Source organism: Bactrocera neohumeralis, chromosome 2, assembly GCF_024586455.1.
Source record: "Bactrocera neohumeralis isolate Rockhampton chromosome 2, APGP_CSIRO_Bneo_wtdbg2-racon-allhic-juicebox.fasta_v2, whole genome shotgun sequence".
Taxonomy (NCBI): domain Eukaryota; kingdom Metazoa; phylum Arthropoda; class Insecta; order Diptera; family Tephritidae; genus Bactrocera; species Bactrocera neohumeralis.
Window position 1 is genome coordinate 37,317,752 of NC_065919.1, and position 11,776 is coordinate 37,329,527.

At 37.2% G+C, this 11,776-nt stretch overlaps 1 long non-coding RNA gene across 1 annotated transcript; it reads right to left on the reverse strand.

Annotated features, from left to right (window-relative positions):
- Positions 1-3,559: 3,559 nt before the first annotated feature.
- LOC126762383 (uncharacterized) lies at positions 3,560-4,115 on the reverse strand. The gene is made up of 2 exons (XR_007667444.1): positions 3,944-4,115; positions 3,560-3,881 (listed from the first exon to the last, which is right to left on the reverse strand). It is a non-coding gene; the product is annotated as an uncharacterized LOC126762383 (long non-coding RNA).
- Between the last annotated feature and the right edge of the window lie 7,661 nt (positions 4,116-11,776).

Consider the following 11,776-nt stretch of genomic DNA (forward strand, 5'->3'; position numbering starts at 1 on the left):
CGCCAGATCAAATTGATGAAATCATTTCTGCGAAAATTCCTGATGTAGAGAAAGATCCAGTATTATACGAAGTGGTGGAAACCAATATGGTTCATCTTTTCGGTTTGTATGTCTGACAATAAATGCATGAAACACTATCCACGTGCTTTTCTTTCGGAAACACAAACTGGAAATGATGGATATCAACTCTATCGGCGTCGCCCACCAGATAAGAGAACATTCAGCAATCAACTTATGAGAGTTAATATCGAAGTTGACAACACATGGATCGTACTATATTCACCATTATTGTCTAATTCACATTCTAAACTCATATCAATGTTTATTATTGCAGTTTGGTGAAATCGATAAAATACGTTTGTAAGTACGTCACCAAAGGAAGCAACATTGCATCATTGGTGCTGAACGATTCGGTCGATACGTGAACTGCAATAAAGCGCTTTGTAGGTTATTTACTTTTGCAATTCATGAACCTCTCCCGACTGTTGTGCGTCTCGCAGTTAATTTGGCGAATGGCCAAATAGTGTATTTCAACCCAAAGAATACAGTACACTGAGTGGAAACACCGCCAGCAACAAAATTAACATTGACGAGTTTTTTCTCAACTTTCGTCAGTGATCCGTTTTCGAGAACATTGCTCTATTCGGAAATACCTTGTATTATACGTGGAATGCATCGTCGAAGAAATAGTTACGCAGAATGCAAGGCTCACCTGCAGATGGACAACCAGGTGTGTTCTTAACTAATGCATTAGGACGAATTTACGCAATCCACCCGAAAAATGACGATTGCTCCTACCTTCGGTTGCTATTGATTAATGTACGCGGTTCAACTTTATTGAGTCATTGCTTACTGTGAATGGTACGGTGTGTGCAAGTTTTGGAGAAGTAAGCGAGCAATTACAATTGCTGGAACACGTTAATCACTGGAATGAAAATGAAGTTCGCACACTTTTCGCGGTAATCATTTCGACATATCAGCCTTCAAATCCGCGTCAATTATGGGATACGAACAAAAATGACATTGCCGAAGACATTTTACATCGCCTTCGCTAAAAACTGGAAATGGTACAATTTCGGTTGATACTTCCGGTGGTTCTATATCAATTCCATCTTCCCTTTATCAATTCACGAAAGATGAACTCATCACAAATGTTCGGACATTGGCCAAATTATCGTAACTACGATTCCTTAAGTGCACGCGCAATGTTCTTCTTCTTCTTAATTGGCGTAGACACCGCTTACGCGATTATAGCCGAGTTAACAACAGCGCGCTAATGTTAGCTGCCAAAAATATCGATGTTGTTGACTTAAACTGGAAGATTCAAAGTCAAATTCCGGGAGACTTGCGCTCATACAAATCGATCGATCGTCTTAACGATGAAGACGACGCCGTGAATTATACAGTGGTATTTCTAAATTCTTTGGACAGGCTTGGTATGCCACCACATCATTTGCGTCTAAAAGTAGGATCGGTCGTTATTATGTTTCGCAATCATGATGCCCCGAAACTGTGTAATGGAACCCGACAGATTGTGACGTACCTATCGAATACAAGGGGCAGAATGCTTGATTCTACGAATTCCTTTGAGTACTAACGATTCCCATTTCAGTTCAAATGTATTCCGTTTCCAGTGAAAATTGCAATTGAGATGACAATCAATAGGACACAAGGATAGTCGCGTATTGTGTGGCATAAATTTGGAAATGCTATGTTTTTCACACGGCCAGATATACATACGTGGCGTGCTCACGAGTTGGAAAACCACATTTTCTATACACCGGAACAGAAATCACAAAATGTTGTTTCTCAAGCTGCGTTACATTGAAAAAAAAAAAAAAACAAAAATGAAATGATAAATTTAACTTTCTTTTAATTTCAAAACACATAATTTCACACAGGACAACGGATGCGGGGTCAGCTAGTATTAAATATATTATTGTGATATTAGGGAGGTGGTATAATCACTTTTTAAAAAGGGCCTCATTTTGTAAAATAGTTCTACTCTACTTTACTACTACTCTGAGTGTATATTAAAACAATCAAGAGTAGGTTCAGCAAGTATCAAAGATAAGATATCCATGTTTAGCGCATGTTTAGCGCATTGAATATTTACACTTATATGCTTCTAAGTACCGTTTTTTAAGTTTTTTTGACCCGCAGTTTTTTGCATTATGTAATCTGGTGTATTGTGTAAGCTTACAGTGAATTGTTCTATTGTAAGCTATGCAAGGGTTCATTCAGTAGGCGTTTTTCTTAGAGTGAAATTGTCAAGATCGCGAAAAAGGGCGTTTACGCAAAAAGTGTTTAAAAAGATTAAAATAGCTGTTTCGTTGTAAAACCAAGGAAACAACATAAATAAATAAAGGTAAGATAGTTGTTAAAAATAAAAATAAGTCATTGACGGCTTCTCTAAATCACCTAATACAAAAATTTTCGAAACTGCGATTTACTTTATACCGCATATATTGGCCAATATTTGATCTATCTTAGTGAAATCGAGAGATAGTGTATCTTTAAGCATAAAAAGGATGAAATCGGCTGAATACTTGTCCTAGACTCCATATAACTAATGTCAGGACTAGTGAACTTCTGTACATATACATATATTGGTGCTAGTAAGTGTACCTTAATGAAACTTCTCAAGCATACAGTCCACGAAATAAGTATAGTGTACAAGCTAAAAATCTCTTTTATGCATCTTAAAATTTCATATGATTATTTTTTATTTTATTTATTAATGGAATCAACATCGAGACTTATTTACACAATATTTAAAACCAAAAGTTACTACTTATTAATAAAATAATTCAAAAATTCAATACACTTGGTACGAAAAAAGTATAGCGTACAAACAAATATTTCATATTAAATCAAACTTATTCGAAGTGTTAATAACTAATATGGTTACCGTTAGCCAAAATAACGGTGTTTATGCGCCTGGGCATGGATTCAATTAGAGAGCGAAGGGTGGAAATGGGTATTTTCTTCCATTCGGCTTCAATGCACTTCCTTAGATCTCTTACAGTATCAAATTGTCGACCCCAGAGATTGCCCAGAGATTTTCCATTGGGTTTAAGTCGGGACTTATAGCGGGCCAGTCCATTAATGCTATATTTCTGTCCATAAAGAAACGTTTGGTTGCAGCTGCATTGTGTATCGCGGCGTTATCTTGCTGAAAAATCCATGGGTCCTCACAAAATCGTTCCGAAAAATCTATTAAGACGTTGTCTAGCAGTTCAATATAACTCAAAGAATTCATTTTATGCGTTACAAAACAAATTGGGGTTGTACCATTGTATCCGAAAGCCCCCATACCATAAGAGATCCTCCCTTGAAATTTCTCGAATGCCTTGTTTCTAGTGGTCGTCGAATATCTCTCCAATATTTGTCATTGCCGTCGGGGCCATCTAAATTAAATTTTTTTTCATCACTAAAAACCACTTTTTTCCACTCGTCGTCCCACAATGAATGCCTTTGGGCATATTGCATCCTTGCAGTTTTGTGCCGAGGTAGCAACTTAGGCTGAGGCGCTCGTTTGGCATACTGGATGTTACTATTCTCTTTTAAAATTTGCTGAACTCGACGGGTGGACACTTCAAGATTTAGTTGGAGCCTAATTTTTGCTGGGGAAATGTTTTTAGTGATTGCCAAACGCTTTATTTGCCGTTTCGACCGTTCATCAACCTTTGGAGGACGTCCATTTCTTTTTGTTGTACCATAAATTTCGGGATTTTTTAAAAAGGAACATATTGTTTTCTTGTTGCGATGTAATTTTTCAGCTATATCCCTTATTGTAGCTCCACATTCCCGCATCGTTTGAATTTTAGTGCGCTCAACAAGCGATAAATGGGTTCCGCGAGGCATTTCTAAATTAGTTACTAAATTAAGCTCGTTAGGATGGATAAATATTTGTTTGATTATATATTTAAAACATACTCACTTTAAAAATCCTTAAAAATACAGAGTAAATGGTACGTCTTGCCGATACGGAATACTTTTCCTTATTGTACGCTATAATTATTTCGCTCTGAATGTACAAGTGCGCAAATTAAACAGAAAGTAACGGTACTACAAAAGTACCGGTGTCACTAATAAGTACTGATCAACAATGAACAAATTTACTTCATTTGCCCATCGTCGTATGTATATTAACCCCGGCTCTTATAAAGCCCTCTCGTCCCTTCTCTGGTGTAGAAGTTCAAGTCTCTGACGTACTTATTTATTGATTTATCGCGCTTTTGGTAGTTTTTAGCAGAACCATTATATGGGCGGGGCTATATACCGATTTCATAAATTTTTACGGTATTGGTAGGAGTGCCCAAGAAATTTGCCCTGACTGAATTTGGATATTATAGCTCAAGTAGATTAGGAGATATATACATACATTGAACCAATTAGAGGTCGAGGCCACAACCATTATTCCAAATTTTTTATATCTTAATTTAGTGCTTAGTTATGGTAATTTCAACGTTTTCGAATAATGGCGGTGTTTATCAATTTACGCCCATCTACAATACCAAACTTTTAATGGTGCCAATTAATATGCGTACCAAGTTCCATTAAGATAACGAGATTACCACCTATTCCGATTTTCTCACTGAATAGAACATTGTTGAGACATTGTTACATCTTTAAAAAGTCGTTATTTAGTCAGTTCTCTGAGCAGAGAGAATCAGCGACCCTTACTTCTTCAAAAATGAAGCCGGCAGTAATGTTACGGCCAATGAGGAAAGCTATTAAACCATTATTAATGACTGTTTCGTTGTTGAATTGGATGATGTTGGTGATGCCGATCTTTGGTTCGAACAAGATGGCACTACGTGCTATACACCCACCGAAATAATCAATTCTCTGGTTTGGCCTCCAAATGTTATATCGCAGGACTCGTTTTTTGTGGGGTTTTGTACAGTCGCTTGTTTACGAAGATACTGATTTACATCCCAAATTGCAAAGAGTGGTTGAAAATCGAACATCTCGGTTGGAATTTATTTGAGACAGCCCTGATGGGCACTTCCTTTATAAACTTTTTGGCCATGGCATTGATTCCGCCGACATTTGTTAAAATTAAACGTTGACGTCCTGAGTGTGTGACGAATAATGTTCGACCAATGAAAAGTAAATTTCAATAAACTTTTATAAAAATGTAGTAAAAAAGTAGAGGTACTTTTTTCAATAGCATTTTCTTGACATACATACATATGTATGTATGTATATTTTATTGCTTGGCATTTTATCATGGAACAACCTGAATAACGTTTACAAATCGTTGAACTCTATTACGAAAGTTCACGTTCTGTACAGAATTGGTTTCGCGCGTTTCGCTCAACTTATGGTCAACATAATCGGCCTATTGAGCGAACTATTCGCAACACCATCAGCCATATTGAAACCCTGCATTCATTACTGGATAATATTCGACTGTGTAGACCACGTACAGCACGCAGTTAATAAAATATAGCAGTACTAGCTGAGAGTGTACACGAAGACCGTGGAGAGTCGATTCGGCACCGTTCGCAGAAAGTCGTACTGACGAATGGAACAACTTGGCGTATTTTACGTCGAGATCTTAAGTTAAAAGAGCACAAAATACAGCTTGTGAAAGAACTGAAGCCGCTCGACCTTCCCAAGCAGCATAAGTCTTGAGAAGTTCCAAGAAGGTCCGACGTTTACGTGTTAAATTTTATTCAGCGATAAGGCCCATTTCTGGCTCAATGGGTATGTAAACAAGCAAAATTGCCGAATTTGGGATGAATATCATTCTAAAAAGATTAAAGAGATGCCATTCATCCAGAAAAAATAACGGTTTGACATGGTTTGATGGCTGATGAAATCATCGGTCTATACTTGGCGACCGTTATGATAACCGACTATTTGTTGTCTGAAATTAAAGCTCGTGATCTCAGCAGCACTTGGTTTCAACAAGACGGCGCCACTTCCACACATCGTACCAATCAATGGATTTATTGAAAAAGCAGTTCTTTGAGCAGATAATTTTACGTTTTGGGCCGGTCAATTGACTACCAAGATCATGTGATATCACACCGACTTAGACTTTTTTCTTTGGGGATATGTAACTTTTAAAGTCTATGCGAACAATCCCGCTTCGATTCAGATCTGGTAGCAAAACATCACGCGAGTCATTTGCCAATAACCAGTCGAAATTCTCGAACGAGTCTTTGGAAAATGGACTCAACGGATGGACCATCTCAGACGCAGCTGTACCCAACATTTGAAAGAGGTAATCTTCAAAAAATTAATACCAATGAATGTTCTTTCAAAAATAAAATTTGATTCTGCGTTTCTATGTGTGTCCAGAAATAATGTCATAATATCATTCCAGGTAACCCATCAAAATTTTTTAAAAGTGTGGTTTGATCATTGTGGTATGGGCTTGCTTTTCGTACTAAGTTGTCGGTCCTATATATTTAATCTATGAGATCATGGACCGAATCAGTTGAACGATATTAGGAGTATTCAGACTAGCCTTATTAATTCGTTAGCCGTTATTTGGTCGTTTTTTACGTGCATTTTGTTTACGTAAAATTAACCGACCGAGTAACGAACTATCAATCTGACATTCATAATTTTTTCGTAACTCGGTAACATCATATCAGCTGTTTGTTTGTTGTTTAACGGAAAAATAAATTTGGTGCTCGCTTCGTGATTTTACAAAAAATATTTGGCACAAGTAAGTATTTCTTCAACAAATCTTTACTTTTTATTTTATTATAAACTTATTTTCATTGGAACCTCAAAAGAAAATTCGCAGGAGAGCAAAGCCTAAAAAAATGGAGGGAGGAGGAAAATAATTTTCTGGTGGAGAATTTGCTGGAAAATGTGGAAATTGAGGTAGTTCTTTATACAATAAGCTTAAATTATACAGTTTAATGCGTTTTTTTTAGATAAACCAAACGTCCAGATGTACTACAAAAAAAATTAATTGAAAGAACCAAAACTGATGTGACTACGGTATATGATGCTGCAAGGTCCGATACTGGAAGCAGGCATTCAAGAAAGGTGAGGAGTGGCACAAATCGATGAGATTTCCACGATAAACGGTAATTCTGTAATTCCACGTTTTAATATTCCACGTTCAGAAAAACTTTCTCAAATGTGTCCAAATTATGAACGGTTTTCGGTTCTATTTGGCAGTAAATCCGAAGCCAGAGACGTACAACCTTAACGAGAAAGCAGAACTATCCCTCCATCATTCCTCAAAAAATTGAAAAAAACGTGCTCCAAGGAATATTATTAGTGAACTTAGAGCAACGAATTGAAATTGAAAAAGAAAAGTTAAAGCTAGACATGGACAGAGAAAAGTTAGATAGGCTTGAAAAATAAAATTGGAGCTAGAGCAAAAAGAAAGGCTGGAAATGATTGAACTACAGTATAAATATAATATAATTTTAAATGCTACTGTTATTTTTAATAATTTTTAAGACTGTACGAATGTCCCTAAATGTGATGAAACATACTGTTTATATGTACTATATAAAGCCAAAAGAAAAACTAGTTTAATTATAATTTTAAATTTAATTAATCTTACACGGTATTTGTCATGCTGCTTGTTAAATTTCTTTCTTTTAGGTAATTCAGATTATTGAGACTTGCTTCTGTTACAATCCATTCCTGTCCTGAAAAGAATCTTGGCGGATATTTGTTCAGTAAACATTTTTAAATATTTTTGCATCGTAACATCGCGAATTATGAGCTTGCAGTCGGAAACCTTTAGATCTTTAATTGTATATGTATGTATACATGATTCTGGAAAAGAACAATTCATGATTTTTTATTGTTGACTCGGCGAGTTTTATTTCAGCGCCATCCACGTAACCTACACCAAATGGTAATCGTTCAATGTTTCTCGCACTATTACAGTGCGCTCATTATGATCTGGCATACTCGTACACTTATGTGGGAACGAAGAAAGGACAGACTAGTAGTGGGCGAACGTACGGACAGTAACATGCAACACTGATTGCAATAGACAACGAGTAGCGACCAAGAAACGAGTAGCGATGAAGAAACAAGTAACGAAGACTTTGAAAACGACGTCAGTCGACACGCGGACGAGCACGATGCCAAACAGTTTGTGAAACTAAAACTAGAACATTTTTGTGAAACTAAAATAAGAACATGTACAGAACATACATATATGTACATATGTATGTATATAGTGGAGTTGTTTTAAAAATGCTTTGAATATTAGTTAACGTTCCTCCGTCACCAATCCAAAAAGTTGACGCAGTTTGTTGAAGTTTTTCGTATCGATGCACTTTCTCCAGAAGAGCCTGATCTATATACTTAGATCGACAGCTAGCTGTGTATCAATCGGGAATTGTTTGCCACAATTTTTAAAAACTTCGTCACTTTATATGAAGGTCAAAAAGTGAGCAAATTGAATTCGGTCTACACGCAGCATTTGACGGAACCGATTGCCATCTATTGTTGTTATAATATCATCGTACCACTGGATTGACTTTGGAACAATATTTTCTACACCTCTATGACAGTTTAGTACTTATAATAAAAAAAATCATCATACACCTCGTCAATGGTATCCTCTACCAAATCTATATCTTCACTGAATACGTCTTGAAATAATTTGAAAGTTAGTTCCTCCTCTGTGCATCAATTTTTAGTACTTACCAGTAACAAATTTTGATCTGCTCCACATAATTTTCAATTAAATGACTGACAATTTTTGATTTTGCACTTTCTTGAGGCAGTTTTCTTCTTCTTAATTGGCGTAGACACCGCTTACGCGATTATAGCCGAGTTAACAACAGCGCGCCAGTCGTTTCTTCTTTTCGCTACATGGCGCCAATTGGATATTCCTAGCGAAGCCAGGTCCTTCTCCACTTGGTCCTTCCAACGGAGTGGAGGTCTTCCTCTTCCTCTGCTTCCCCCGGCGGGTACTACGTCGAATACTTTCAGAGCTGGAGTGTTTTCATCCATCCGGACAACATGACCTAGCCAGCGTAGCCGCTGTCTTTTAATTCGCTGAACTATGTCGATGTCGTCGTATATCTCGTACAGCTCATCGTTCCATCGAAAGCGGTATTCGCCGTGGCCGACGCGCAAAGGACCATAAATCTTTCGCAGAACTTTTCTCTCGAAAACTCGCAACGTCGACTCATCAGTTGCTGACATCGTCCAAGCCTCTGCACCATATAGCAGGACGGGAAGTATGAGTGACTTATAGAGTTTGGTTTTTGTTTGTCGAGAGAGGACTTTACTTCTCAATTGCCTACTCAGTCCGAAGTAGCACCTGTTGGCAAGAGTTATCCTGCGTTGGATTTCTAGGCTGACATTGTTGGTGGTGTTTACGCTGGTTCCAAGATAGACGAAATTATCTACGACTTCAAAGTTATGACTGTCAACAGTGACGTAAGTGCCAAGTCGCGAGCGCGACGACTGTTTGTTTGATGACAGGAGATATTTCGTCTTGCCCTCGTTCACTGCCAGACCCATTTGTTTTGCTTCCTTGTCCAGTCTGGAGAAAGCAGAACTAACGGCGCGGGTGTTAAGGCCGATGATATCAATATCATCGGCATACGCTAGCAGCTGTACACTCTTATAAAAGATGGTACCTTCTCTATTAAGTTCATCAAAAGGGAGGTCTCTCATCCGAGGCTGCTGTTGGTTTTTCATTGGGGTGAGCTTTTTACGTGGCGGGTCCCAAACCCAGCGCACAACCCTATGTAGGGGATGTTTCGCCTTCGAACGGATGTTCTTAGGCTACCCAGAGGATACTTGGTCAAGGACCGGAAGTAGTGAGCTGTTTGAGCCATGTGTAAAAGAATCGCTTCTGGCCACTCCCAAGTGAATGGCGATCAGAGAACTTTCCTCACTTGCGTGAACTTCTACACATGACTCCATCCTCCTTTAGCAGTTTTATTCTTTAATAAAGTTGAAACAGCTGTTTTGGAACAAAACTTACCATACTACTGAGGTAGAGCAAAAAGTATGTTCAAAGTTAAGCCTTTTAACGAAGTATCAACTAACGAATTACCAGATTAACAAGTTCGGTCTAAATACCCCTATTTTGTTACCATTTGTTAATTTGTAAATACCAATGAAAAGCACGTTTGACCAGGATAACAACACAAATCATACAACCAAACTAGCTTAGGAGTGGTTTGCATCAGAAAAAATCGACGTAATGTCCTGGCCTGATTTCATTTGAAATTTTGTGAGGAGATAAGAAACGAGTTATAGCAACAGGTAGTCCATCAAGTAGAAAACAAGTCCGACTAGGTCAAGAAGGTTTCTTGCAACGTGGGTGTATGGATGTACTAAAAAACAAGAAAAAACGTTAACTTCGGCTGCACCGAAGCTAATATACCCTTCACAGGTGCATTTCTTTTAGTAACTATATGTTCACTTTATATGGAAGCTATATGCTATAGTAATCCGATCTGAACAATTTCTTCGGAGATTACATTGTTGCCTTAGAAAATAATCCGTACCAAACTTCGTGAATATATCTTGTCAAATGCAAAAGTTTTCCATACAAGAACTTTTTTCCGATCGTTCAGTTAGTATGTCAGCTATATGCTATAGTGGTCCGATATCGGCAGTTCCGACAAATGAGCAGCTTTTTGAAGAGAAAATGACGTTTGCAAAATTTCAAAGCAATATCTTAAAAACTGAGGAACTAGTTCGTATATATACAGACAGACGGACGGGCGGACAGACATACAGACGGACATGGCTAAATCGTCTCTGCTCAACATACTGATCATTTATATATACACTTTATAGGGTCTCCGACGCTTCCTTCTGGGTGTTACAAACTTCGTGACAAACTTAGTATACCATGTTCAGGGTATACAATGGCTTTACAACCAAATATTAGTCAATAGAAAACATTTAGTATTTGAAATTTTAATTGTTTACTGGATTTTTATCTTCTTCAACAAAATAGGCACTACTGTTTTGTTGAACGTACTACTTTTTAAGACTTAAAATAAATAAATCTTGAAAGTAAAAAAAATATACATATGTATATAGAAAAAATTAAACTGTGTATATATACATACGTAGAAATAGCTAAACATTACTTTTGAATGTTATCATATTCGTAGTTTGTATTCTAAACTTAACCTGTTTTTGCTTTATAGATAGAACTCTCCAGCATCACTATTTTCACAATCACAGCTCTATATACATACATACATTTGCTTCTGGATAAAAATGAATGTATATTAGACCGAGTCGATTTTTAGACGAATTATTCTCAACAAATTTGCCTAAGAGACTATGGGTCTAAAACCGTTTTCGAGCTAGTGGTTTTTAAGGCGACGTTTAAAAATCTGAATAATCGGTCGTATGGGAAGTATATGCTATGGTTGTCCGATCTAGCCGATTCCGACCAATCTTAATCTTAAATATTATTACATATCTCAAAACTGACGAAAACATGCTTATGATCCCTAAAAAACTTCGCCTTAAATACTCCTGGTCTTCTGGCGAAGTTATTCAGAATGATCAGTAGAAAATTTTTCGCATACGCGATTTTCCGTGTTTTTGCCTCCCTGTAAATCAACCCTGTCTAATGTAATATATACGTGTATTATGTAAAGACATGAACACCTCATTACTGAATTATTATTTATTCGATCAGAGTCACTTATACATAAATAACAACAACAACAGAGTACAGAGTCAGACGCAGATATTGTAATGAAAAAATGCACGCATAACATATCGTCACCTGAAATGCAAAATAACGTAACAACATTTTCGGAAATTTACAGTGGCATGAACG